At 43.9% G+C, this 26,817-nt stretch overlaps 1 protein-coding gene across 3 annotated transcripts in view; it reads left to right on the top strand.

Annotated features, from left to right (window-relative positions):
* NRG3 (neuregulin 3) overlaps positions 1-26,817 on the top strand; it is a 1,991,595-nt gene that overhangs the window by 1,933,127 nt on the left and 31,651 nt on the right. The gene's annotated exons all lie outside the window — the stretch shown is intronic.

The following is a 26,817-nucleotide window of genomic DNA, read 5'->3' as shown; positions in this document are numbered from 1 at the left end:
GCTAGACTCACAAAACAGATCTCTCTTCTTTCCAATTATTTCCTATCTCCTCTACAATATTTTTTGTCTCTTTACTTCATAGCAGTTTAATCAGCTTACTCCTTTATCCCTTTTCATATCTCCACTTTTATCCATTGAAATCAGTTTTCAGTTCACTCACATGTGTATGAAAGTAAGCAAAACTCAGTTTCATTTTCAAAAGCATTTATTCACATAACATTTGATATTGTGCACATTAATGATCTTTTCAAAATTGCCTGGGGATTTGTATGCATGAAGGGAAATATGGAAGCAATTCTGCACATACTTTTATGCACACAAGAAAAGGCATTCAGAGGCAGAGCTGGGACAGGGAAAACATTTAGGAGCACATTTTAAAGGGGAAGGGTGACAAGCACTCTCAGATGAATTAAGCTTTAAAACTATGTTTGGAGGGACTTCATGTGGAGGACTCTGGCTGGCTTGCCCATTTTGCTGTCACTGCTGTGGGGGTGGGGGACTCAGGCTGACAGGCTCACTAATCTTTATTTTTTTTTTATTTTAACAGGGTTGCCTCGTATCCTACTATATTCTTTGAATATAGCCAGTTAAAGAAAAAACTATCTGGGAACACATTCCGGGATCATTTTACCCCTGCTCTTGAGAACATTTAGAGATAGCTGATTAAATTATTCAGCTAACTTAAAATTTCCTTTTCCTTTTCATTTCATTTATTGAAAATTTATATTCTGCACATTTGGCTAAATTTTAAAAGCCCGGCACAAGCAAAAACTGGGAGATACGTGTGTTGCTGAGCCGTGCGTGCGCCAAGCGCATTTTAAAAATGGCCCAGCCATGTGAATTTCTCCCAGTATGCACGGAGGACAGTGGTCCTGTGGTGCAGATTTGTCAAATGGGCAGGGCAGGGGCCGGCCAGGACAGAGGCCATTAGGCCCTGTCCCAGGGAAGCACGCGCCGGCCAGCTGCTGGCGCGCGGAACTTACTTCTGCTCAGAGGAGCAGGTAAGTTCAGCAACAAGAAATATGAGAGTAGACAGGGAAAGTTTACTAGTTGGGGAGGAGAGGGGGAAAGGGAGGAAGGGTAGGTAGTAGGATAGGAAAGTTCCCTCCCAGTCTGCTCTTTAATTGGAGCGGACTGGGAGGGAACTGGGGTAGGCCCAATCATGTCACCAAGCATTTCTTGAGCCCCCCCCCCCCCCCCCTTGCGCATGTGAGTTCAACCTGCCTGCCCATGTGCATGGGTATCATATTTTATAACATGCGTGTGGCGACACGAGAATTTTATAAAACTGTCCCATCCCTGTGCGCGTGCTGGAAACCGCGTGCGCGCATCTTTTAAAATCTACCCCATTACTTCTATAGTCCATGGTGGATTACATCATTGTACATCCATAATCAAATATTGGAGTTAGCTGAATACGGTCTTCTGATAATCCAACTCCACCCAGGAAGGCCCCTGAAATGCCTCCTATTTATCCACTAAATGTTATATGGATAATTACATATCTAGCTGAATTCACATGGAAGAGACATTCATATGCCAGCATTTTTTCAAATAACTAAAAAATTATCTGATTAAATGCCTATAAGTAGAAGTTTTTTAGAGAATTAATAAACTTCAACATGTTTTTCTAGCTTTCATATTAGGGCAGTATTGCCTTTTCATAATGAAGAATTTAGCATCTGATGCAACGATATCAGACACTGCATTGTCCTAATATTTTCAACTTTGTGCTGCAAAACATGATGTGTGCAAACACTTGATTAATTTTACCAAAATCTCATTTAGATTTAAATATATGACCTGATATGCTACCTCAGTCTTAACCAAAGTTAGCCAGACTTTTTCAAGATTGAAAATCTTAGGAGTATGAAGAACATTTTTCCACTTGGTATTCTTCAGTGGAATGGTAATGAGGGCACTTAGCAGCCTTCACTGACAACAGTTACAACTCAGGATATCAGGCTGCATTGTGCTTCTTGGAGGACCTGGGGAAACCTGAACAGAGCAGTATTTGTAACCCTAAAGGGTAGACATCAGGACTGGGGATTAGGTTCCATGTGGGAATTTGATTTACTTTGAGTAAATTCACATAAAATTGTTTCTGGGCAGACTAGATCTGCCTACTAGTCTTTGTCTTCAATCATTTACTCTGTTACTATTTGGGTCATTCATAAAAATGCATTAGAGCCTAAATGCACATTAAACAGTGGGAGGAGTTTATGGAAATGAGGGTCTGCTAGCACGGAACGCAGTAGAGTAAGATGGGATTTAACTATACCTTTTTTCTTTGTAAAACTGGAGAGAAATAAAGAGGTAGAGAACTTTAATAGACTGAATAGGATTCTCTATATAAGTAACACTTTATTTATTTATTTATTTATTTATTTTAAAGCATTTCTTGCCCACCCTTCCTGTGTTCAAGGTCAGGTACAGCATCACATTCATAGTTAATTAACATAAAATAATAACAAATAAAGATGTCAAAATGCAAGTAAAAGTTACATACGACTGAAGATGAGCACGTTCAGTTCAGGTGAGTTTAAGGGCAGTGTTACAATGCATACACAGTCAGAGGAATTAACTGCAAATTGATATCGCTGAAGAATTTCTATCATTTGAATCGATGAAAGGTACAACAAGAGGAGTTGATTTGTACAATGCAGTCTCAGCTAGAGTAAAATACAAGTAAGTATTTTTAGAAGTGGAATCATAAAATCATAAAATACCTGCCTCTGTAATTAATTATGTGTTATTACTTGTGAATTGTTGTAATTATTAGGAGTATAAAATATATGTGCACAATTTTATAAAATGGGTATAGAAAATATGCATGCTTCTGCATTACAAATATGTGCCTGTACTGAAAAAGACATGTTTACTTTTGGGGCAGAAAAGTGCAGTATTTTGTAAACTGTGGCTTTCACCACAATATTTTATAAAATACTAGCATACATTTTTAAGTTCCCAAATGGTGTACTGTAGACAGTTTTGAAAGTTGCACTCTATCAGGTGAATTTTCAAAGAGTTATGTGGAGCAGGCTGTGAACTCTTATACCAATCTTCTGTTGGTTGTCTAGTCATTTTGGTATTCCTTTGGAGGAGGACAAACCGCAAAACCCCATAACTTCCATCAACTTCTTAGAATCAAGTGGGACCCTTTGTTCATGGTCTCCAAATAGTCTATCTAAATTAGTGGTCGATGATATGGAGTAGGAAAATCATGTGTTCTTTAATTAGAAGCAAGTCATTCCAATGGGAAGAGTGTTTTTACACTGCCGGATCTGGACAATGGCAGGTTTTTCCTGAGCTCAAGGTTCTGAGGGAAGATCTGGCTATCTGGCAGGCCTTCCTAGCTAGTTTTAATGGTGTGTCTGTGGCTTCCTTCCCCTGACAGTAGTGATGACCTCCAGCTTTTCTCTGGTTCATTCAGGGGACATTGGTTTCAGAGTATTTCAGAGGAGTATTATGTGCTGCCCAAGGGGCAGCAGAAGAGATTCAGCAGGGGGTTATAAGGAGCATCACATTTCTCAAACTCTTTCCCGTTGTATTGATCTTGCACATATGGGGTGCTCCATTCAGTGGCCTATGGATATTGTCTGACAGTGATGCTGTGGTGCAGATCATTAACAGCAACTCAGTAAGCTGGAGTTACTGTGCAAATTCGTACTCTGCTGTCTGCACAAAAATATCATGGTGCATGTAAAGCATGTTACAGGAGCTAGCTGTGAGATTGTAGTCTCCCTTCTCATTGCAAGTGGCCCCTGTTCAGAGAGTTGGAGCCTCAAATGAACACAGCCAGATGGTGTACCAGTCCACCTGTGGTTTTTTTGGGACCAGGGAACATGTGAACTGCTGTGTCAATCCCATTTTCCTTCAACATTGAATGCCTATGTGAGGGGATACAGCAGAATCACTGCTTTCCTATACAACTATGGATGGTGGAGCGCTGCTCAGAATCTTGAAGAGATGGTGATTAAATACATATTGCATGCCAAACGGCAAGGTTTATCCAAAGCCATGGTCAGATTCCATCTGGCAATACAGATATTTTTCACCAAGATTCAGCAGGGTTTGGAAAAGTTGCACTCTTCATGGTGAAAAAATTCATAATGGGTTGGACCACGAAAACAGTACATTCTCACAATGCACACACACTCATGATCATTTGATACAGCTATGATACATTCAGCCCACATTGCCTCTGTGGAGTTTGAGAACAGATTGTTCTGCATTGCTTTCTTCCTAGCCTTTTTTGGCACCTTGTAAGTTAGAAATTTCACAGCATCATCCTGGCGGGACCAGAATCAATGGAATTGTTGTATTCTGATATCATGCTAAACAATGATAGGATAGTTTTATTCCTGTGGCAAAGACAAATCAGGCAGCCCGGGGTCAGGTGATTGTACTTGCCCACATGTCAATTTAGCCTCACGGTGGTGGGTTATTTTTGCTGCAACATAAATCATCTCCTTTGATCTGGTATCAATTTGTTGCCATTTTCAAATAGGACCTATAAGCTATGGGGTTACATAGTGGGTTATACAGAATCTATTCCTTTTGCATCCATGTTGTATCATGCACAGCAATGGCTCATTGATTAAGGCCACCATACTGATGTGTATACTTTGGCGTACCAAAGTATACACAACCTACATTAGATATGGCTATGGCTCTATCGTGCTTGCGTAATATATGTGGGCATATCCAGACTTATAGCTTCCTTATGTCATGTGTGTTTCTCCCATGCAGATGCCATCTGGCAATGAAATTACTGTGGATTGTCGGCAATTCATTTATGACCCATGCAAAAAGGTGGGCTATTCACATTAGCATCAGTCATGACCTTGGCCTGACATGCAAGGGATGGCTGGTTTGGTGGATGGGAGGCATGCACTGGAGCCAGCTTTTGCCTCGGCTATGCAGCAGAGGATGTGATTTGGGAGGTGCCAACCTGGGAAGGATGAATGTTGAATATTATTAAAGGTGACCTGAAATCATTCTCTATTGAATGACCTGGTACTTGCATTGGATGGCCTGTCATGGCCTTGTAAAAGGAACAGTGACAGGGTGCAACACATGAAGATCTCAGGCATTTGGGACACAAGTCACCAGAGGGGAGTCAGGTAGACTTGCTGCATTTTGGCCTTCCAGGTTGGGATCCTTGCTGGGAAAATGCAAAATAGCAAGACATCACAGAATAGATGAAAGAGACGATGACACCTCCCAAGGGATCAGGAAAGGTTATTCATAGCTCAAACAGCCTCATTAGATTTTCTCCTTAAGTATCTATTAAATGACTGCAGCCTTTATGATCCAAATACAATTTTGATCTGTCTTTGGCTATGTGTGATTAATAGGATGGTGGCCCTATCAAAGTGGCTTGTTGAACCATTTTGATGAAACCAATGATTTTTTATGTGCTCATCTAACTGGTGGCAAAGCTCTATAATAATGATTCAAATCCTAAATCAAATCACCAATGTTCTGGAGCACCTTAGAAGGCCAACTACAGTATATGTGAAAAAAAGCCAAATAGCTTTTTCTCATAACCTACATTTGTGGGTTTTTTTTTAGATATTTTCATTTTTTTTCAACTTTTTTGTAAGTTTGGTGAATCTGAGGGTTTGCGGGATGTGCCTGAGTTATTTCTAATCTAAACATTTGCTTTAGGTTACTTTCATATTGCAATATGGCATTGTTAAATGCTAAATATCCCTGTACTCATTTTCCATGCAAATTATTTATCACTGGAAAGCTGAGACTTCAAATGATTTAAGAATAATGTTTGTGTGACACAGAAGCTTAATGAAATTATCAGTTAAATGACTGTTTTAGAATATGAAACTCTAGGCACAAACACCTGGGGTCTTTTTTTTCCAGTGAAGCTGTAACTACAAACATGCAGCATCTGTTTGAAGAAAGCTTATCAACCTCCTTTTCAGATATTAAATTTATTTTGAGCTCATTTTAGTCTGCACTTACTCTAAACTCTAGAAACTAATTTTTTTCCGGTTAGTATTAATCTTCTTTATTAACATAATGTGTGCAAAATATTCCAGCGCCAATATAATTACAAATCATATGAATGGTTTTAATGAAAGAAATTTTCATGAATTTTCCAAGGGAAATCATGTGGATACTTTCCCTTTAAACGCTTTTGTAAAAAATGTGTATTAAAACTGCCCACATACGTCATACCTGCTCTTTTGTGCTGGCATCCAGGAAAGGAAAAAAAAGAATGTGCACTATTGAAAATGACATTTATGTGCTCTGTGTCCACTCCCCCCTCCTGACTCTGCAACCTAAATATGTCCTTTTTTAGTGTGACTAAAATTACATGCATTGTGAATCCTATGCATACGTTTAGCGGGATTAAAGGACAGCAATGATTGTAGGTTCACTGGGTGGATATGGCAGAACATAAGGACAGAAACCCCCATGCATCTTTCTTGGGGAGATTCCTTAATTTGAAATAAAAAAGGGCTGGTATCCTCCAAGTATATTCCTCCTTGGTGACATCCACTGCCCTGAACACAAAAGAAGCCAAAACCTGACAGGATCTGCTATTACAGAAAACACGAAGCCACACTCACAAGGTAGATTTTAAAAGAGCAGTGTTTTATTATTGATGCTCAGTTATGCTCCGAAATGCAGTACAGATATAGCAAAGACAATAGTTGTAATGATAACAATGTAGTACACACACTTTTCTTACAATTAGGGCAGTTGAGTTGCTTTGGTCGGTAAGGATTCTCTCTGTCTCAGTCTGTCCCTCTGCCATCTCCCTCCCTGACTCTATTACCTATACCTTTTGTGTCTGCACATTTAAACTATAATTTGTGAGACACATATGATTTCCAAAAACATGGTCCAGGTTAGAAGCTCCCTCCCCACAGTACTTGCACATCTGAATCAGTGTCAGTGTGAGTCCACTAAGGCCTAGCTTCTGAACACATCCTTAGCCAAACTTGTGAGATGTAGGTCAATCAATTCAATTACAGCAACATTCAGACAGGCCAATTAAATAGGTATTTACTCCTATAAATGGCTTTGAAAATTGGCCTCTCCATCTTTGATCCAATCAAAATGCTTAAAATAACTTGAACTGATATTTCAATTTAACATTTTATAAATGTAATAAGACATGGCAGAAATTGTGGCTATAAATATAGTGGAAACAAAAGTACAATAGGTAGCTCAAACTAGATACATCTAAATTGGAAAAAGCTCCAATGTTAGTTTAAAAAAACAAACAAAAAAACATCCTTTACAATTTAGGTAACTAAAACTTAAACTGTTTCAGAAATGGGTATCAGCAACCTTGACAAGTGAGATTTGACTACCTTCTATGTCTTCATCGGTCTTCATGATCATGTATCCAGATGTTGGTGCTAAATTATTATTGTCATTATCAGCAAAAATGTGTATTTTATTTTATATAATGCAAATAAAAAACTAACAAGTCAGCTATATTTCCTTAAACAATGTATGATTCTTTATCAGATTGTGACAAATTCTACCACCCACCGGACATTAGCTGATGTTTCGTCAATCCTCTGACTACTTCAGGGGTAAAAAATGTATGAAAAATGCTTAACTTAGGACATGTTGCAAATCAAAAACCAGCATCTCACCCTGTCAGAGACTGTATGGCTCCTATTTGTGCTTCCCTGCAGAGGTAACTCTGTACAACAAAATGGCACCTGCCTTGGGCCCCTTTTCAAAATGAAATGAAACAAAACACGCACATGGACGCGGTGCTTTTATAACATGCACGTGTCGCCACATGCATGTTATAAAATACGATACATGCACACACATGCATGCCCAGTTTTTATATCGGCACGCACATGTATGGGCGAGTCATGACTCGTGCACGCAAGGGGGGGGGAATTTTAGTAAACAACGCACAGTGACGCAATTGGGCCTACCCAATTCCTTCCCATTCCACTCCATTTAAGAGCGGACTGGGAGGAAACTTTCCTAACCTCCTACCTATTCTTCCTCCCTTTTCCCCTCTCCTTCCCATCCCCTAAACCTACCCTAACTAATCTATTTATTTTTTCATTTTTTAACTTACCTGCTCCTTTGAGCAGTAGTCGGTTCTGCGCGCTGGCTAGCTGCCAGCGCGTGTTTCCCTGGCACACGGCCTAATGGCCACTGTCCTTGCTGGGCCCTGTCCCACCCATGCCCCTCCCAGACTTTGCCCCCCGGCCTGACCCTTTTACCAAGCCCAGCACATTCGCGTGTATCTGGAGATATGCACATGGCCAGGCTATTTTTAAAATGCACTTGGTGCACCCACAGCTAGCCATGCACATATCCCCCAGTTTTTGTGTGCACTGGACTTTTAAAATGTGGCTTTTAGAGGGAAGGTTTTAGGGAATTCTCTTTTATAAACTCATTTAGAGGCCTGGTATTGCATTATACCATTAAGAATGTGCATTAGTTTAAAAAGAAATAGAATAATGAAACAAATTGGGGCCCCAAAATTAATTGAAGGGGCCCCATGAATTACATGAATTATATTTTTTGTATTTGTTTGAAATAGAATGATTTCTATACGCCTCTGTATTCATTGGGCAGATAGAAATCATAGGAAAGCAACAGGTGCATGTGTACAATTAGAAATTGACACAGTGCAGACCAAGTAATCAGCAGAGAAGGGGAGAATGGGCATGTTGTGAAGGAGATGTGAGAAATGATGATTCACAGGTGAAGCAATTTGCTAGTCTGACTGATGTGGATCGCATACAGTGTTGCTGATCTTGAAAACTGAGGATGTCAGAAATTTGTTCTGCAGTGCTTTTCAAGACATTGTCTGTGTGAAAGCATAGCTCTGAGCTCGGTCTGAGTTCTTGGTAAAGGTTTTTGCTGTGGCATATTTAGAGCCTCACTGTGCCAGCCCATCATCAACAGCCCGTCACAGAAGAGAGGAATGCAAAGTTGTGAGGCAGCGCTTGATCATAGCCAAAAGGCCGAGAAGCGATCTGACTCATTGCAGATTTGTTTGGTTCACTTACAGTTGCTGTTCTGTTTTGCCTTTCTGGTGATTGAAGCCTTAGGTACACTTGAGATTAATCATTTAGTCTCTGTTTGCCTGGTAGTGGGTACAGAGTGGGCAATAGGAGTGGGCATAAGTGAGCAGTGAGGGTAGGGCAGAGAGTGCAGCACTGTATTATGAAGCCAGTCTTTGTCAGAGAAGACAGTATGACACTCACTGCAGCACTTTCTCTATGTTCTCCACACAGCAGCTTGGTACTGGCACAGTCTGGGCATTGCAATACCACTGCAAAATATTAAATCTTTGTTGTAATCTTCACATCTCCAGTGACATAAAAACAATCATGTCAGGGATAGGGAAAGGCAGAGCAAATAAAGTAAATGTAAATGTGTCCAAAATTGACCGGGTTGGCGCTGGCACTGGCAGTGCCAGCAAAATCTCGAAATGTAATCAGGGTATAGCAAACCAAGAAGAGATCAAATGTAGAAGGAACACCCCAAGGATCTAAAAGAGATTGCCACTTATCAGCGACAGTGCCATGAACCCTTGATGGCATCTCAAGTAGCAAACTGGCACCAAAAGTGGCATTACCATTCTAAGTCAACACAAAAGAGGGACAATGCAGAAACGGTGCATCCAAGGCAGGCACTGATAAAGGGGCCAAAATTCACTAAAAACATTTGAAAATATTTTTTTTTCCTGCTGCACATGCCTATATACTATTACTGTTATTTTTATGGTATATTGTGTTTACTGTGTCAGCTGAAATGTTTTTATTGTAACCCTCCCTGAATGATTTCATAAGGAAAGGATACATACCCAAGGAAAATAAAAAAAATATATAGAGCTAGAGAGATAGGGATAGATATAGATATAGATACAGATATAGATAAAATTCTTCAGCCAGTTTAGAGATGAGAGGTGAGCAGGAAAGTTTAATGAGATCCTTATTCCACTTCATTTGTTGGCTTTTGACAGCAGTCCAACTGTAGTTAGATATGAAGTGCTATAAAATTCCAATTTTAAAGTAGTGCTATGGCGATATCATTGGGTACAGCTAAGATCTTTGTGAGCCTATGTGTTGCACTTGCTGCTTTATAGTTTCTGAGACATGGTTAACATTGCTGAAAACCACTTTTTGTCATAATTAATTACTGCATAAATTGAATAGAATATGAAGATCAGAATGTATTCATTTTGAGGCCAATATTCATACCCATTTACTCAGATAACTCACAAGTTCCCTGGCTAAAAGGTGAATATTGAATATCCCCTTTACTTTTCTGGCTAACTTTTAACCAGATAAGTCATTATCCAGCTAAAATTTGGCTGAATAAGTAAGGGGTGTTTGGGGGCATTTCAGAAGGGTTTAGTTAGACAAATAACTTATCCAGCTAACTCAAGACATGAGCGATAGAAAATCTAAAGTCTTGAATGGCCACATAATTTTAGCCTTAACTGCCTATATAGAAAATAATATAGTTGGTTAAATTGAACAACTCTGTTTTAAAAAATAAAAAAAAGTACCTTGGAGGTCTAGCACCATGAATGACAGTGGGTGCTGCCAGGCCAAGCATCCCCACCTCTCAACCCCTTCAGGTTCCATTTAAAATGCCATTATTCAGCCCAGATCATGGTACACTACTACTGCGATCCAGGCCTGGAACTTTTTACATTGCTATGTGAGCAACCATTTCCACTAAATACAAATCTGCACTATAAAAGGCTGCATCAGATGCCCCTCCATTCCTTGGTAATAGGTCAACTTCCTTGAAGTAGGGCATTGCCTTAGCATGTTCCTGTTCCTGGTCCATGTTCCTGAGCTCCAGATTTCTGCTTCTGGGTCCTGTGTCAGCAATCTGCTCTATGTTCATGAGTTCTGGTCTTCTTCCTGTTAAGCCTTCAGTTCATGGTCTTCATCGTAATCAATCTTCAGTTTCTGGTTTTCTTTATGGTCAGCCCTCAGTGTCTCCACTCCTGCTTGTGGTGTTCCTCACCTATCTTTCCTCTTTCCGCTCCTCGTTACCCTTTGGACAGATTTCTGGTGTTGACCTTGGCCTGGACTCTGACTAAATACTGATATACATCTAAGTTTAGATGCCCCATAGAGCAGGTCTCTTAGCCGGGTAGACTTATCCGGCGATTTGTGCACATATACGCATATATTCAGCGGATTTGCTGTGCCTCTGAATATTCATCGTAACTTAGTTGGGTAAATTATATCAGGCTTAGGGGGCGGATTTTCAAAAGGTTACGCGCGTATATTACAGGCGTAACCCCGAAAACCCGCTCCTGAGCGCGCCGAGCCTATTTTTTCATAGGCTCGGCAATGCGCACAAGCGCCGGGACGCACGTATGTCCCGAGGCTTGAAAAAAGGGATGGGGCGTGGGCAGTCCAGGGCAGGGCGGGGCTGTGGCCAGAGGCCTCTGAAGGCTTGCTAGGCCAGGGAATCGTGTGCCGGCTGAGTGCCGGCGCGTGCAACCTTCACCTGCCCAAAGGCAGGCGCAACTTAAATAATAAAGGTGGGGGGGGGGGGTTAGGTAGGGCTGGGGGGCAGGTTAGATAGGGGAAGGGAGGGGAAGGTGCGGGGGTAAAAGGAAAGTCCCCTCCGAGGCCGCTCCGATTTCGGAGAGGCCTTGAAGGGAACGGGGAAAGCCTTCGCGGCTCCCCTAGGGCTCAGCGCGTGCAAGGTGCACAAGTGTATACCCCCTTGCATGTGCCTACCCCAGATTTTATAACATGTGCGTGGCTGTGCATGCATGTTAGAAAATCGGGCATAGATTTGTGCGCGCCGGGTTGCATGCACAAATCTACGCCTGCACGTAAATCTTAAAATCTGGCCCTAAGTTTATTAAATGGCCAACTTTGAATATTGAACTCTGCATTATTTACATCTAGTAGATTCTAGGCATAAGGCTAGCATTTTTACTTCCACTTAGTTCCTAAAATTGTACTCTTTCTGAATTTTATCATGCTATCTCATAAATCAAGCTTTGATTTCAAAACTGCTATACTCCATTATTTGCAACAGAGACCAACAGTTTTCTAGTTACTTAGGAGCAACCTTAATCAACAGTTCAGCATTGTATATAATATTAATCAAACAGCAGTAAGTATTTTGCTTAATGAGAGTTTTAAATAAAGTGTTTATATGCCACTCATATTACACTTTTAGATTCTAACTTCGAGATGAGAATGCAGGTTTATATTTGACTGAGCGAATGGCATTTTGATTGAATAACATTTCGATTATAGACATTCATGTTTCGAAATATTAAACTAGGTGTTACAAAATGTATGTAATAGTAAAATACTGCCCTGAAGGTCTCCTAGGCTTACTAATTGGCTCCAGGTTTTCAGGACAGGTTGATCCAGTCCTGGTTTTACCCCATTGCATGCAGGGACTTATTCTGTTTTCCCTTTTGCATTCCTTAAGACAAGCAAAGCTACAAGTTCCCTCATGAAATGGGGTAAAACCAGGACTGGATCGACCTATCCTGAAAATCTGGAGCCAGTTGGCAACTTTAAGGTCTCCAAAAGCAAATAAGATGCACATTACTAATCAAATAAATAAACAGCAATAATCTTTTCATGGTTATAGATATCTTTACATCTATATCTATCTATCTATTGCATTTGACAGTTCGCAAGCTCCTCCTGTGAGCCACCACACTTACTTCCACAGCCAGAACCTCCCCCCTCCCCCCACTGGAGCTGCCCTGACACCAGCCTCTTTCGCTCAATGTGGCAACAGGACACACTGCAGTGCAACCGCATGTTGCTCAGCATACACGGCAGGATGCCGCCAACTCAGGGCCCCGGCATCTTAGGGCACGTGTGCACCGATCATGCAGAATTTAAAGGGCCAAAGGTGGGAACTGGAGAGAGATGCCTCTTGATGACATTACCCCCTCTGCACTATAAAAGGCTGCATCAGACGCCCATCCAATGCCTTGGTAATAGGTTGACTTCCTTGAAGGAGCGCATTGCCTCAGCATGTTCCTGTTCCTGGTCCGTGTTCCTGAGTTCCAGATTTCTGCTCCTGGGTCCTGTGTCAGCAATCTGCTCTGTGTTCATGAGTTCTGGTCTTCTTCCTGTTAAATCTTCAGTTCATGGTCTTCATTATAGTCAATCTTCAGTTTCTGGTTTTCTTTATGGTCAACCCTCAGTGTCTCCACTCCTGCTTGTGCTGGACCATGCTGAACTCTATAGATGGGGGGCCCAATTGTCACGCCACTTGTTTGAAGCACGTGCAACCCCAACTTTGCCTACCCTTGGATGCCATGTTGACTGGCATACCCCCACAGTATAGTGACTATGCTGATGTGTTTTCAAAGAAAAGATCTGAAACTCTGCCACCCCATAGAGAATACAACTATGTGAGTGAGGTGTTACCTGACTCCAAGCCAGGGTGTATCCTTTGACTCTCCCAGAAACCAAGGTGATGTCCAAATACATCCAGGAGAGCATGGAATGGTGCTTCATCCAGTGATCCATGTCTTCATCTAGAGCCAACTTCTTATTTGTCTCAAAGAAGGATGGGTCACTTTGGCCCTGCATTGATTACCAAGGATTAAACACTATTACCAAAAAGGACTGGTACCCATAACCACTGATCGCTGAATTATTTGACCACCTTCAAGGGGTGAGGATTTTCACTAAGCTATATATCCAAGGAGCATACAATTTAATTCAAATTCATTCAGGAGATGAATAGAAGACAGGATTCATGGGCATGATCTGGTGATGCCCTGGTGAAGCCCTTTGGGCTATGCAATGCTCCAGCTGTCTTCCAAAAGATGATGAATGAGATCTTTAGAGACCTTCTCATATTTTTGTCATTGTGTATCTTGACGATATCCTCATCTTGTTTCGGGATCTCGGCTCTCACCAACAAGTTGTACCCAGAGACTGTAGGACAACAAACTATATGCAAAAGTAGAGAAGTGCTTATTTGAAAAGGAGAGCCTTCCCTTCTTTGAGTACATTGTATCTAGCAAAGGGTTCCACATGGACCCTGACAAAGGTAAGAGTATACGGGATTGGCCCCAGGCAACCAGATTATGGGCACTACAAAGATTCTTAGGCTTCACCATCTATTACTGGCACTTCATTGCTAACTATTCCAAGATTGCTGCTCTTCTCACCATGCTCACCTGTAAGGGACAAACACTAAATCCTGGCCCCCAAAGCTGTGACTGCTTTTCAGAACTTGAAGTATGCTTTAATTGTATTGAAGAACAGATTGAACGTTATGAGATACTAAAACAGAATTTCCAATTACAAAAGTAACTGTTATCAGTATTCACTTGTATTCTATCAATTAAAAGTGAGAAAAACATTTAAGAACCATATCCCCAATGCTATCTTCAGATAAATGATTAAGTAATATCTGATGATCAGCCATATTGAATGTTGCTAATAAATCAAACAGTATCACTAGTGAGTCATCCATTTTATTATATTCTTTGCATAAGTCATCAAGTAAAGCAAGAAAAAAGGTTTTGATGCAGTTTCTTGATCTGAATTCAGACTAATATCTTTCTATCAAGAAATTATCATCTAGAAACATCTTTAGTTTGCCAGTCACTGAATCTTCAATAATTTTTCCCAGCAATATTAAGTTAGAGACTAGTCCATATTTGCCCAAGTCTTTGTGATCTAATGAAGGTTTTTTGATAAATGAGAATACCACCACTGTTGTTATATTCCGGTGGTTTAGTGTGCCCATAGGCCTCAGCCCGACCCAGACCTTTCAGGCTGAGCCAAGGGTTGACGGTGGCTCCGCATGGCTGACGGTCTACCCTCCGCCAGGCTGGCAAGCTCCCAAGGCCAACATCCAAGGATGTTGGAAGTTGAATGGTCCTCCGACCATTCCGAGCCCTTTCAGACCTGCTGCGAGCAGCATGGAGCAGCAGGCCTGGCCTGAGGTTGAGGGCAGACGGACCTCGACACGAAGACAAGACTATGAAGATTGATGCAATGGCATCACATGGCAAGAGGACTTGGGTTGAAGACATGACACCAGGACTATGAAGACGTGACACCAGGATCGATGCAACGGCATTGCGGACAAGACACTGGGTTATGCTACGGCATCCATGAAGAGACTGGGTTGATGCAGACGGCATCCATGACGAGATTTGGGATCGATGCAGACGGCATCCATGACAAGACTTGGGATCGATGCAGACGGCATCGCAGACGAGACACTTGGAACTAGACTATGGCTGGGAGGACATTTGTATTGTCTCTCAGGGTGCCCTACTCAGCCCACCTTCACGGGCGCACCCAATGGGCTGGTCGTGGACCTCCCTGTCCACTATGCACCCTACACAGCCCCAAGAGGCTGGTCACGGACCACGAGAAGAACGGGACAGATGCAGGAAGGAGTCCAGTCACGGCAGAACTGCGACGACGGAGCCATAAGTCGCCCAAAGCTCCACAATGGCTGGCGGGACATAACAGCTCAGGAGCACAGGACAGACGTCCACCAGCAGGCTAGTCCACTCAGGCACACATCATCCGAGGGACCCCCAGCCTACTGGTACCAGAAGGCTCGAGAGCGAAGATGAGACACAGGAACAGGACATCCAGGAACTTGGAACATCAGGAACAGAGGATCAGGACGAGATACCAGGACATGAAGATAAGGACACATGGACGAGGACCTCAGGCACGAAGACTTGACATGATACAGACGGACGAGACGAGGAGCTCCACGAAGACAAGAAGACCTTTTAAGGCTCTGGCAGGCCGGAGCCTCCAGAGGGAAGACACCATAATGCAAGACGAGGAACGGATTCATGGAGCAGCCCTATATAGGGCTGGTACAGGAAACAGTCACAGAGGTGGGGCCAGGACACTTCCTGTGTCTGGCCCTTTAAATGTTGAAGAGAGGCGCGCGCCGGCGCCTAAGGAGAGAGCAGGAGCTGTGTAGGACCGCGGACAGTGGCCTGCACCGACGTAATCGCTGCAGACGCAGAACAGGGCCTGAGGAGCAGGCCCTGATATCGGCAACGGCTCCAACCACTGCGGGGAGTCCCGGGGGTGACTCCAGCCACCAGGCTTGCCCGGGAATGCGGCCTTAGCACCGTGAAGAAGATGATGTCGGCGGCGTTTCCAGCCGCGCTGAGGGGGCCGAAGACCCGCGACTCCGGCCACGATGGAGAGGGGAATCTGGGGTGGTCTCCGGACCGTGTGGGCAGGCTGATGGCGGTGTCCTGCCGCGTTGGCTGAAGAAACAGCGTGGTGAGTGACCCTGCTCACGGGGAAACCCGCGGGCAGTGTTCATAACAGTACCCCCTCCTCAAAGCCCCCCTTCCTCAAGCCTCCTGTCAACAGCTCAAGGATAAGGGTATCAGTCCATACTGGATGGAGGTATTCAAGGGTCCAAAAAAAAAATGGAAGCTGGTAACTCCGGGGACAGCATGAACAGAACAAGGCAAAGCAGCAGAAACACAAAAGACAAACCACAGGAAACCAAACAAAGAACAAGACAAAACAGAACACACCACACAAACACAAGAGACACGACGAGAGACCAAGAGCACGAGACCGAGAGTAGACAAGACCGGGGGAACACGAGACCGAGCGAACAGGGGACCGCGCGAGCAGCGACCGAACGAACGGAGACCGCGCGAGCAGCGACCGAGCGAACGGTGACCGCACGACCGACAACACAAAAAACACAAACGAGGGAGCAAGGGGACAGAGAGCAAGGGAGCAGAGAGCAAGGGAACAGAGAGCAAGGGAGCAGGGAGAAAGGGAACAGAGAGCAAGGGAGCAGGGAGAAAGGGAACAGAGAGTGAAGGAGCAGAGAGCAAGGGAACAGAGAGTGAAGGAGCAGAGAGCAAGGGGACGGAGAGCGAAGGAGCAGAGAGCAGGGGACGGAGAGCGAAAGAGCTCAAAGAGCGAAAGAGCCAAGAGCGAGAGAGCGGAAAGCGAAGGAGTGAAGGGCGAAAGAGCGAGGAAGGGAAACGAGGGAACGGAAATGCGGGAACGAGGACGGGGAACACACAAGCGGAACCCAACAAGCGGGAAAGAAAACAAAGGGAAAACAAATAAACAAACAAGCAACACACAGCATGGACAATACGAAACAGACAAACGAGCAACAAGCAAGAACCAACAAGAAGCACCCAGAAACACCAAGAAGACCTGGGGGAGGGAACCCAGGGTGGGCAAAGAAAACCCAGCAAAACCAGTAGGGGTGCAGGCGCCTCCTGCAGGTCGAAAACCCCAATCTGGCAACATGATGACAAAAAGTCTGGATGTAGGTGCCTCCTGCAGGTCGTTACAAAAAAGAAATCCAGAAGGCTGGCGCCTCCAGCAGGTCGATACTATGGCAAACTGGCGCCTCCAGTAGGTTGTACACATAAAAAATATCCTGAAAAATTTTTTCCGGTCCCATAACAGTCCAGGACATAAAGACAAGACTCTGGAACAAGGCAGATCCATCGCTGAAACACCGTCGGGCACATGGCCTTGCCTTCTATTATATTCTGGTGGTTTAGTGTGCCCATGGGCCTCAGCCTGACCCAGACCTTCCAGGCCCAGCCAAGGGTTGACGGTGGCTCCGCATGGCTGACGGTCTACCCTCCGCCAGGCCGGCATTGTCTCTCAGGGCGCCCTACTCAGCCCACCTTCACAGGCACACCCAATGGGCTGGTTGTGGGCCTCCCTGTCCACTACGCGCCCTACACAGCCCCAAGAGGCTGGTCACGGACCACGAGAAGAACGGGACAGATGCAGGAAGGAGTCCAGTCACGGCAGAACTGCGACAACGGAGCTAGTCCACTCAGGCACACATCATCCAAGGGACCCCCGGCCTACCAGTACCAGAAGGCTCGAGAGCGAAGGCGAGACACAGGAACAGGACATCCAGGAACTTGGAACATCAGGAACAGAGGATCAGGACGAGACACCAGGACATGAAGATCAGGACACCTGGACGAGGAACTCGTCCAGGTGTCCTGATCAGGCACAAAGACTTGACTTGTCTTTGTCCAGGCACAAAGACTTGACATGATACAGACAGACGAGGTGAGGAGCTCTACGAAGACAAGAAGACCTTACAAGGCTCTGGCAGGCCGGAGCCTCCAGAGGGAAGACACCACGATGCAAGGTGAGGAACGGATTCACGGAGCAGCCCTATATATGGCTGGTACAGGAAACAGTCACAGAGGTGGGGCCAGGACACTTCCTGTGTCTGGCCCTTTAAATGTTGAAGAGAGGTGCGCGCCAGCGCCTAAGGAGAGAACAGGAGCTGTGCAGGACCACGCACAGCGGCCTGCACCGACGTAATCGCGGCAGATGCAGAACAGGGCCTGAGGAGCAGGCCCTGACATCAGCAACAGCTCCAGCAGCTGTGGGGAGCCCCAGGGGCGGCTCCAGCCGCCGGGCCAGCCCGGGGATGTGGCCTTAGTGCCGCGAAGAAGAAGATGACGTCGTCGGCATTCCCAGCCGCGCTGAGGGGGCCGAAGACCCGCGACTCCGGCCACGATGGAGAGGGGAATCCGGGGCTGTCTCCGGACCGCATGGGCAGGCCAACGGCGGCGTCCTGCCGCGTCAGCTGAAGAAACAGCGTGGTGAGTGACCCTGCTCATGGGGAAACCCGCAGGCAGTGTTCAAAACAACTGTTTTTAGACTGAATTAAAACATATCTTTCATAAGAGATAAATTCACAGTTAACTAGATCTACCAATTCTTTAGTTTCACTCATTATCTGGTAAGGAAGCAGTTGTCCAATTTAAAGGAGAATAATTTCAGTTTGTTCAATACCCCATTTACTACAATATTATTAATGTCAGCAAATATGAAAGGCAATACAGCAAGCTTAAAGGCTTGCTCTCAGAAATTACAGAAGCAATAGAGATGCATATTCACTAAGCCGACAATCCGATTTGATGTCTCGCTAAAATTAGTCAGATAACTTGTACTGCTGAATATCCCTGAATAACGTTATCAAGCTAACATTAGCAAGATCATTTTTCACCTAACCATTCAGTTTTTTAATATGGCTGGGAGTATTCTAGGGCAGGGTAAAGTTAGCAGATTTTCAGTTGTAACTGGCTAACTGGAAGGTGCATCAATATACAGTAGTGCTCTAAAGCTCGTTAATCAACCTATATCATGAAATAAAGATGTACATTCATTGCTCCACTCATTTTATTTATTCCAGCAATAGGCACATATCTCACGAATGGATAGTAGGCATGCAAATATGAATTGTGTGCTTGCCTTAATGCATTCACTATATATGTGCACATCTTTCATTTTGGTACATCTACAATCGCTAGGGAAGTGCATTCATTGTGAATGAATGCTCAATCCACAACGTATAGGTCCCTATTTGTTGCATTCGTGGGTTCGCGAAACCTATGGCAAACCCCCACAAATGCAACTAATCCTGAACGAATAAACCCCCCATCCTCCTGACCCCCCCAAGACTTGGAGCAATGGATGGCCGGTGCCATCTTGTGCTCCTACCATGTGACAGGGGCCAACCAATGGCACCGGTAGCCCCTGTGACAAAGTAAGGTCAAAGTCTATCGGGGACTTTAGGCAAGTCTTGGGAGGGGGGGTCAGGAGGGTAGGGGATTGTAGTTAATTAAATTTAAAGGGAACAAATGCCGAATTCAATGTATTAATGGATTGGGCTTTCCCCCCTTGACCGAATGCAACGTTTCTTTCCTTGAAGAAGACCCAACTACACCTTCAAGCTTTCCTGGATACTGGCACTGCTGGAAACATCCTAGAAGAAAGGTTAATGTGGGAGTATCAAATTCCTACCAAGCCTCTGAGATCTGCTCTTATGATTTCCTCTGACTCTCTGGGGAACCACTTTCCAGGAGGATTACCTGAATCAAGGCACCAATGACTATGACTTGGTCAGAGGTTTCATCAGGCCATCAGCATCTGCCTGCAAAACCCTGTAACATCAACGTAATTCACCAATCCCTAAGATGGCTACCATGACTATCACACCTCATCAAAAAAGATACAGATAGTTAATAAACAAATAACCAAAAAATATATGCTAATATCCGACATACTGCAAGAAAAAAACCCTGATTTTATCGCCATAACAGAAACTTGGTTCAAAAATACTGATCAAGTCTTAACGAAACAACTAAACAACTATGCTTACGACACGTTTTCAATCCCTTGTAAGAATTGTAGAGGAGGAGGACTACTTATTATAAAAAAAACAATTCGCAATGAAGGTGATTCCCCACGAGATACAAAAGCAATATGAAATAGCCCTCTTTGACTCACAAAGCCTACAAATATGTTTAGTATACTGCCCGCCCAAACTCCTAGACAACGACATCTCTCCACGCCTAGAATTTCTGATAACAAACATTAATATGAAAAAACCTACTATCATTCGTGGCGACTTCAATCTTCACACCGACACCAGTCCCAGATCACAAAATTGCCAAACACTACTCGACATGCTAACTAGTCTAAATTTCAACCTCCAAGTTAACAACCCCACACATAAAGCGGGTCATACACTGGACCTGATCTTCACTAACCAACACTTCTCAGATTCTTCTATTTCAGTCAATCCAATCCCCTGGTCTGATCACTACATCCTACAATGTAATACACAAGCAATAATCAACGACTTAATGAGAACAAACAAACCTCAACGATCCTTCAAATACCGTCCGCCTTTTCAAATTGATCTACTGCAACAAGAACTGGGAAAACAACTAACCAACCTAGACCTCTCAAACATAAATAGCACGATCCAATCGTGGTTCCAAATCACAGAAAGCACAGCTAACAATATAAACCCGGAGAAAATTAAACAGCTAAAAAACCACAAAGAACAACGAAACCCATGGTACAACACTCAATTAAGAAGCATAAAATCTAACCTCAGGAAAATTGAAAAAGAATAGCTAAAAGACAGATGTCCAGTAAAATCACAAAGATACCACACCCAACTGGCCACCTATAAAAAAATGATACTGAACACCAAGCGGGACTATTTCAGCCAAAAAAATCAAAAGCTCCACCAATAACTCCAAATCCCTATTCAACATTGTAAATAACCTCATCTCTGAAAACATCAGCGCAGACACAACTGAAACCAAACATTTGAGCCAAGACCTAGCTTCATTTTTCAAGACAAAAATAACCAAAATAACTGATGCCTTCAAAAACCGCTCAACCAAAGAAGAAAAAATTAACACAACAAATATTGCACCTTGGTTGTATTTTGAACCTATCTCCACAACAGACGCTGAAAGAATGCTAAGAAAAATAAACCCAGCCCACCATGACCTCGACACCATCCTGACTAAAGAACTTAAAGAAATTTCTCATTCCATAGCCCCTACAATAGCAGCAATCATCAATAAATATCTTGAAGAAGGTGAGCTACCAATCGAACTGAAAACCACAACAATCAAACCAATACTAAAAAGAAAGAACCTGAATCCAAACGACCTGAACAACTACCATCCTATATCAAATCTACCCCTTCTCGCAAAAATGACAGAGAAAGCAGTCCTGAAACAACTAAATGAACACCTTGACAACTACAAAATTCTTCACACCACTCAACACGGCTTCAGGAAAACCCACAGTACCGAAACTCTACTGCTCAACCTATCAAACAACATACTCAGAGGACTTGATAACAAAATAGGACATCTACTAATACTCCTCGACCTATCCGCAGCATTCGACACAGTCGATCACAAAAGATTAATATCAAGCCTAGCAAACATCGGGTTAGCTGGTAAAATGCTGAAGTGGTTCACTTCGTTCCTAAAAGACAGATTCTTCAAGGTCTCTATCAACAACAACTCATCTGAAGCAATCCCCCTTGAAACAGGAGTAGCACAAGGATCTGCTCTCTCAGCCATACTCTTCAATATTTATCTACTCCCTCTATGTCAACTCCTATCAAGCCTAGGACTAACCTTCTATATGTATGCCGGTGACATACAACTCCTCATTCCAATCGCTACCACAATCGAAGACACACTGATATGAGCAGCATCTTACCTTGATTCAATCAGAAATTTGCTAAACCATCTAAAGCTTTGTCTAAACATGAGCAAGACGGAATGCATTCTAATAAAAAGAAAAAACGCAGGACCTAAGACCATACCATCCCTTCAAATAGACGACACCTCCATACAACTTAAAGAAATTGTAAAAGACCTGGGGATTTGGATTGACAGTGAACTAAACTACAAAAAACACATCTCCACAAAAACTAAAGAAGGATTCCACAAACTACAAATACTTAAACACCTAAAACCAATGCTACACCGCCAAGAATTCAGGACAGTCCTACAATCTCTAATCTTCAACAGCCTCGACTATTGCAACTCACTCCTGATAGGTCTACCTAAAGCAGCCTTAAAACCTCTACAACTACTACAAAATGCTGCAGCTAGAGTATTTACAGGCAAGAAGAAATCAGACCACATCACCCCCGTACTCAAGAGCCTACACTGGCTTCCAGTTGAAAAAAGAATTGAATTCAAGATCTTAACAATTCTTCATAATGCAATATACAAGGCAGATAACACAGCCCTTGACAATATCATATAGATTCACAGAACACAACGTACAACCAGAACAGCAAGTAAATTAAATCTTGTAATATCATCACTCCCATTAGCTAAGCTATCCACAACAAGAAATCGAGCCATATCTATCTCTGGTCCAAATCTATGGAACTCACTACCACAAAAACTGAGCTCACAAACTAACACTAAATCTTTTTAAAAAGAGCTCAAAACTTGGATATTCAGTCAAACATTCAAAGACGGTATCGGTTAAGTTCACAGATCAAGTTCACACATCACATCGAATATATCGAATACATTTAACTCTGAGACTTACCTTTACCTCTCCTGGTTGACAATATCACCCCTAAAACTATGACTCCAGTCATTATAAACACGACATATTCGATAATTCTTGACTTTTCCATTATTACTGTCCCTTTTACCTTGTTGACCCAACTGACAGACCCTGTTTAAAATGTTACGATTTATTGCAACAAGTTTTTTTTTTTTTTATCTGACTCAGTTACTGTTAAATGTTTTACTGTCAAATGTAATTGGTTATTGTACATGTAAACCAAGGTGAAGGCATCTAGCCATACCTCGGTATAAAAAAACCTTTAAATAAATAAATAAATAAATAAAAATTCCTCCTTTACAGAAAAAAATTACTCCATAGGAGATCGAGAGTGTCTCGTAATTAAACTAGCACTGGAGGAATGGCACCATATCGTAGAGGGAGCCAAACATACAGTCACTATTTTTGCCAACCATAAAAATTTGGCTCATCTGTCTGATGTCCAATGGCTGAATCCATGACAAGCCCGGTGGTCTCTATTTTTCAGTCATTTCAACTTCAACTTATGTTTTCTTCCAGTGGAGAAAAGTTGATGAGCCGATGCCCTATCCAGAAGTTTTGACCCTGATGAAATTCCAGATCCAGCCAGAATCATGATTGCTACTACTTTGAGTACTTTGAGTACTTGCTACTACTTTGCTACTACTTTGAGTACTTTGGAATCCACAGTACCTGGCAGTAGTTCCCAAGCATTTGTAAGAATTAATCCTTCAATGGGCCCACGACTCACACATTGCAGATCACCCAGGAGTCCAACGTACCAAAGAGCTCCTCTTCCGACACTATTGGTGGCCTCAGTGGGAGAAATACACCAAAAGATATGTGGAATCTTGTCCTACATATGCGACAAATAAGAGTCCTAGGGCCCGACCCTGGGATCTACTCTAACAGTTACCAGCTCCCGAGGAACCATGGAGCCACCTCACCACTGACTTCATCATGGACCTTCCTCCTTCTGAAAGGAACAATATGATTTGGGTAATTATAGACCATTTTTAAAGATTGGCCCACTTTCTTGCTCTACCTGGACTGCCCTCTGCCCCAGAGTTGGCACAGAGTTGCCCAACATGTGTACCAGTTACACGGTCTCCATCATCACATCTTGTCTGATCATGGAGTCCAGTTTATCACCCGTTACTGGAGGGGCTTATATAAGAAATTTGGAATCCACCTCGATTTCTCCTCAGCATACCACCCTCAGTCTAATGGATTACCAGAACATATTAATCAATCACTCAAAACCAACGTCAGGACGAATGGTCCTCCTTGCTTTCTTGGGTAAAGATGTGCCACAATAATCACATTAACCAAGCTACAGGGGCATCACCTTTCTATCACACACTAGCTCCTGGAACAAGTCTCTGCTCACTCTAAAAAATAGGTGAATAAAAACCAATGTCCAGTGCCACAATTCCATCCTGGAGAACTTGTATTGCTAAGTACCTGTAACCTCCGATTATGAATGACTTCACTAAAATTCTCCCCTCATTCTGTGGGACCTTTTCAAGTTGATCAACAGATAGGAAATGTGTCATATTAACTTGTGCTACCTCTCACATTTTGAATTCACGATGTATTCCATGTATCTCTCCTCAAGCCTGCTGTTTTGTGTTGCGTCCGTCGGTTCTCAAGGGCTTCGCCCCATTTACCTCACCTTATTCACGGCTCTTCCTGCTTACCTGGGAAAGATGGCTACTGCAGCATTGTCAAGCCGACCTCTCTGGTTTCCCCAGAATGGCTATGGTGCAGCCTCCTAACATTGCTCCTCCCAGGTACCTACTAGGGTGCGCGCGCGCACGTGCAACCCATGTCTTTGTACCACCCTTGGCGCGAACCTCGAGGGCGTTCCCTCATGCTGACGTCATGCCATCCGGGTATATTAACTTCACTCATTTGCTAGCTCCCCGAGTTAGCAAGCACTCAAATTACCTTCACTCATGTGCTAGCTCCCCAAGTTAGCTGCCGCAGGAAGCTCTCTCTCTGCCCTTCGGGGTATATGCTAACCTGGGTACCCACTCCTCAGGGGCCCTTTGCTTTATTTCAGGTGCCTTACAGGGAACAGGTACTCACTCCTCGAGGGCCTGCTCTCCCTGCCTCGGTGCCTGTACCTTCTACAACTTACCTGGTGGAATCGCATACCAACAGCTAACACCTAATGAGTACTCTCACTCTCAGTCTATCTCATCCAGAGTATCTCTTCGCTGAGAGACCTGCTGCAGAACCTCCTGACATCATCAAGGAGAGAAGGGCTCCCTCTGCCGAGGTTCCTGAGACTACAACCACAGACTGCCTCACTACTGCCACCTCTGGTGGAGATCTTCAAGCTGTACAATAAAGAACTATCCTGTGTTTTGTGTATATGACCCTAGCCCAGTGCTGTGGCTCCTCACGGGGCTCCTCCCTGTGGGCGTGGTCTCCACAGCACCCAAGGATCCACAAAACACACATTATCATAACATTTTGTCTTGCCCATCTAGATAGTTGTTAGGACCTCCACCTATGATTTTTGAGGATGACATACAGTATGAGGTGGCTGAGATTCTGGATGTCAGGAAAGTAAGGAAATAACTTCAATATCTCATTTCCTGGAAAGGTTATGGCCCTGAGGAGAACTATTGGGAGCCCAACAGTAATATTCAAGCCCCTCAACTCATCCCCGAATTTCATCAATGCTTTCCATTAAAACCTAGACCTAGGAGAAGGGGAAGAGGATCTTACAGAGGAGGTATTATTATGAACTGACCCCGCCGAGGATTTACCCACACCCAATGCTCCCTCGGCAATCCAGGCATCACTGCCTATAGTCGCAGCAGTTCTCCGTCAGCCGTGTGATGGTGCACACATGAATGCCAACCTTCCCACTCTTATGCACCTCCACCGGAAGTTCCAGGTTAGAATGTTAGCGGAAGAATCCTATATAAGGATCACTCTTCCTCCTACTCTTCACCTCGGCAATGGACTTTGGTGAATCTGCTCTTCTCTGCTGCTCCAGTTTCTTGTGCTTCCTTGTTCTCTGTGGCCTCTGTCTCTACCTTGTGGCTCCCTTATACTGTGTGTGCCTTGTTCTTGTCTTCTCCTTGCCTGGTTCTAGGCTTGTGGATTGACGCTTGCCTTGATCCATTGCCTGGCTCTTGGATTTTGCTGCTCACCGTCTGCCTCGACCTTTGCCTGGTTTCTGAATTGGCTGTTGTTGCCAGTGGACTAGTCATTTGCTTACCAGGACCACTCTCACTCCAGGACTGGGAATCCCTGCCGGCTATCTGTGCCCAAGGTAAGACTGTTGGATACTACCACCTAGGGCCCATTGAAAATCTAACACTAGATGGAAGTCATGGACTGCAATTTCTCTTGCAGCATCCAGTTAAGATGCTACATCCACTGTCTTACACCCTACACCAATTCCCTGAGGCCATGCATGTCCTGCCTTATGCCAGCAAGCAGGACTGGTAATCTATCATTTTGCAATAGCATTGTTGCGTCTGTCGGTCACAGACGGCTGCGACCGCTCTGCCTTACCTCTTTTCTCCCCTTTTCCTCCTCCTTGGGCAACGTGGCTGCCTCTGGTGCCGAGTGCCGAGGGTCTTGGCATCTCCAGCTTAGCATGGGCATTCCAGTCCACCATGCTCACTCCCGTGGCCTCATAGGGCGCGCACACGCACATCTCCTATGCTCAAATACACATCATGGCGGGAACCTCGGGGGCACCCCTACTGCATGACGTCAATACCTCCGGGTATTTAAAGCCTCTGCTTCGTTACCACCTTTGAGTTAGCAAGGACTTCGGTTTAAGGTACTCTAACCACTCTAAGCTGCACGCTTTGATGCCGCTCTACACTCCAAGGGCCTTGCTCCTTTAGAAGCTCAAGACACCCGCTCCTCGGTGGTCTCTCACTTCCATCACCCTTCGGGG

This window comes from Rhinatrema bivittatum, chromosome 7, assembly GCF_901001135.1.
Source record: "Rhinatrema bivittatum chromosome 7, aRhiBiv1.1, whole genome shotgun sequence".
Lineage (NCBI taxonomy): Eukaryota > Metazoa > Chordata > Amphibia > Gymnophiona > Rhinatrematidae > Rhinatrema > Rhinatrema bivittatum.
Note: the sequence above shows the minus strand (reverse complement) of the source record. Positions and strands in the feature narration are given on the sequence as shown.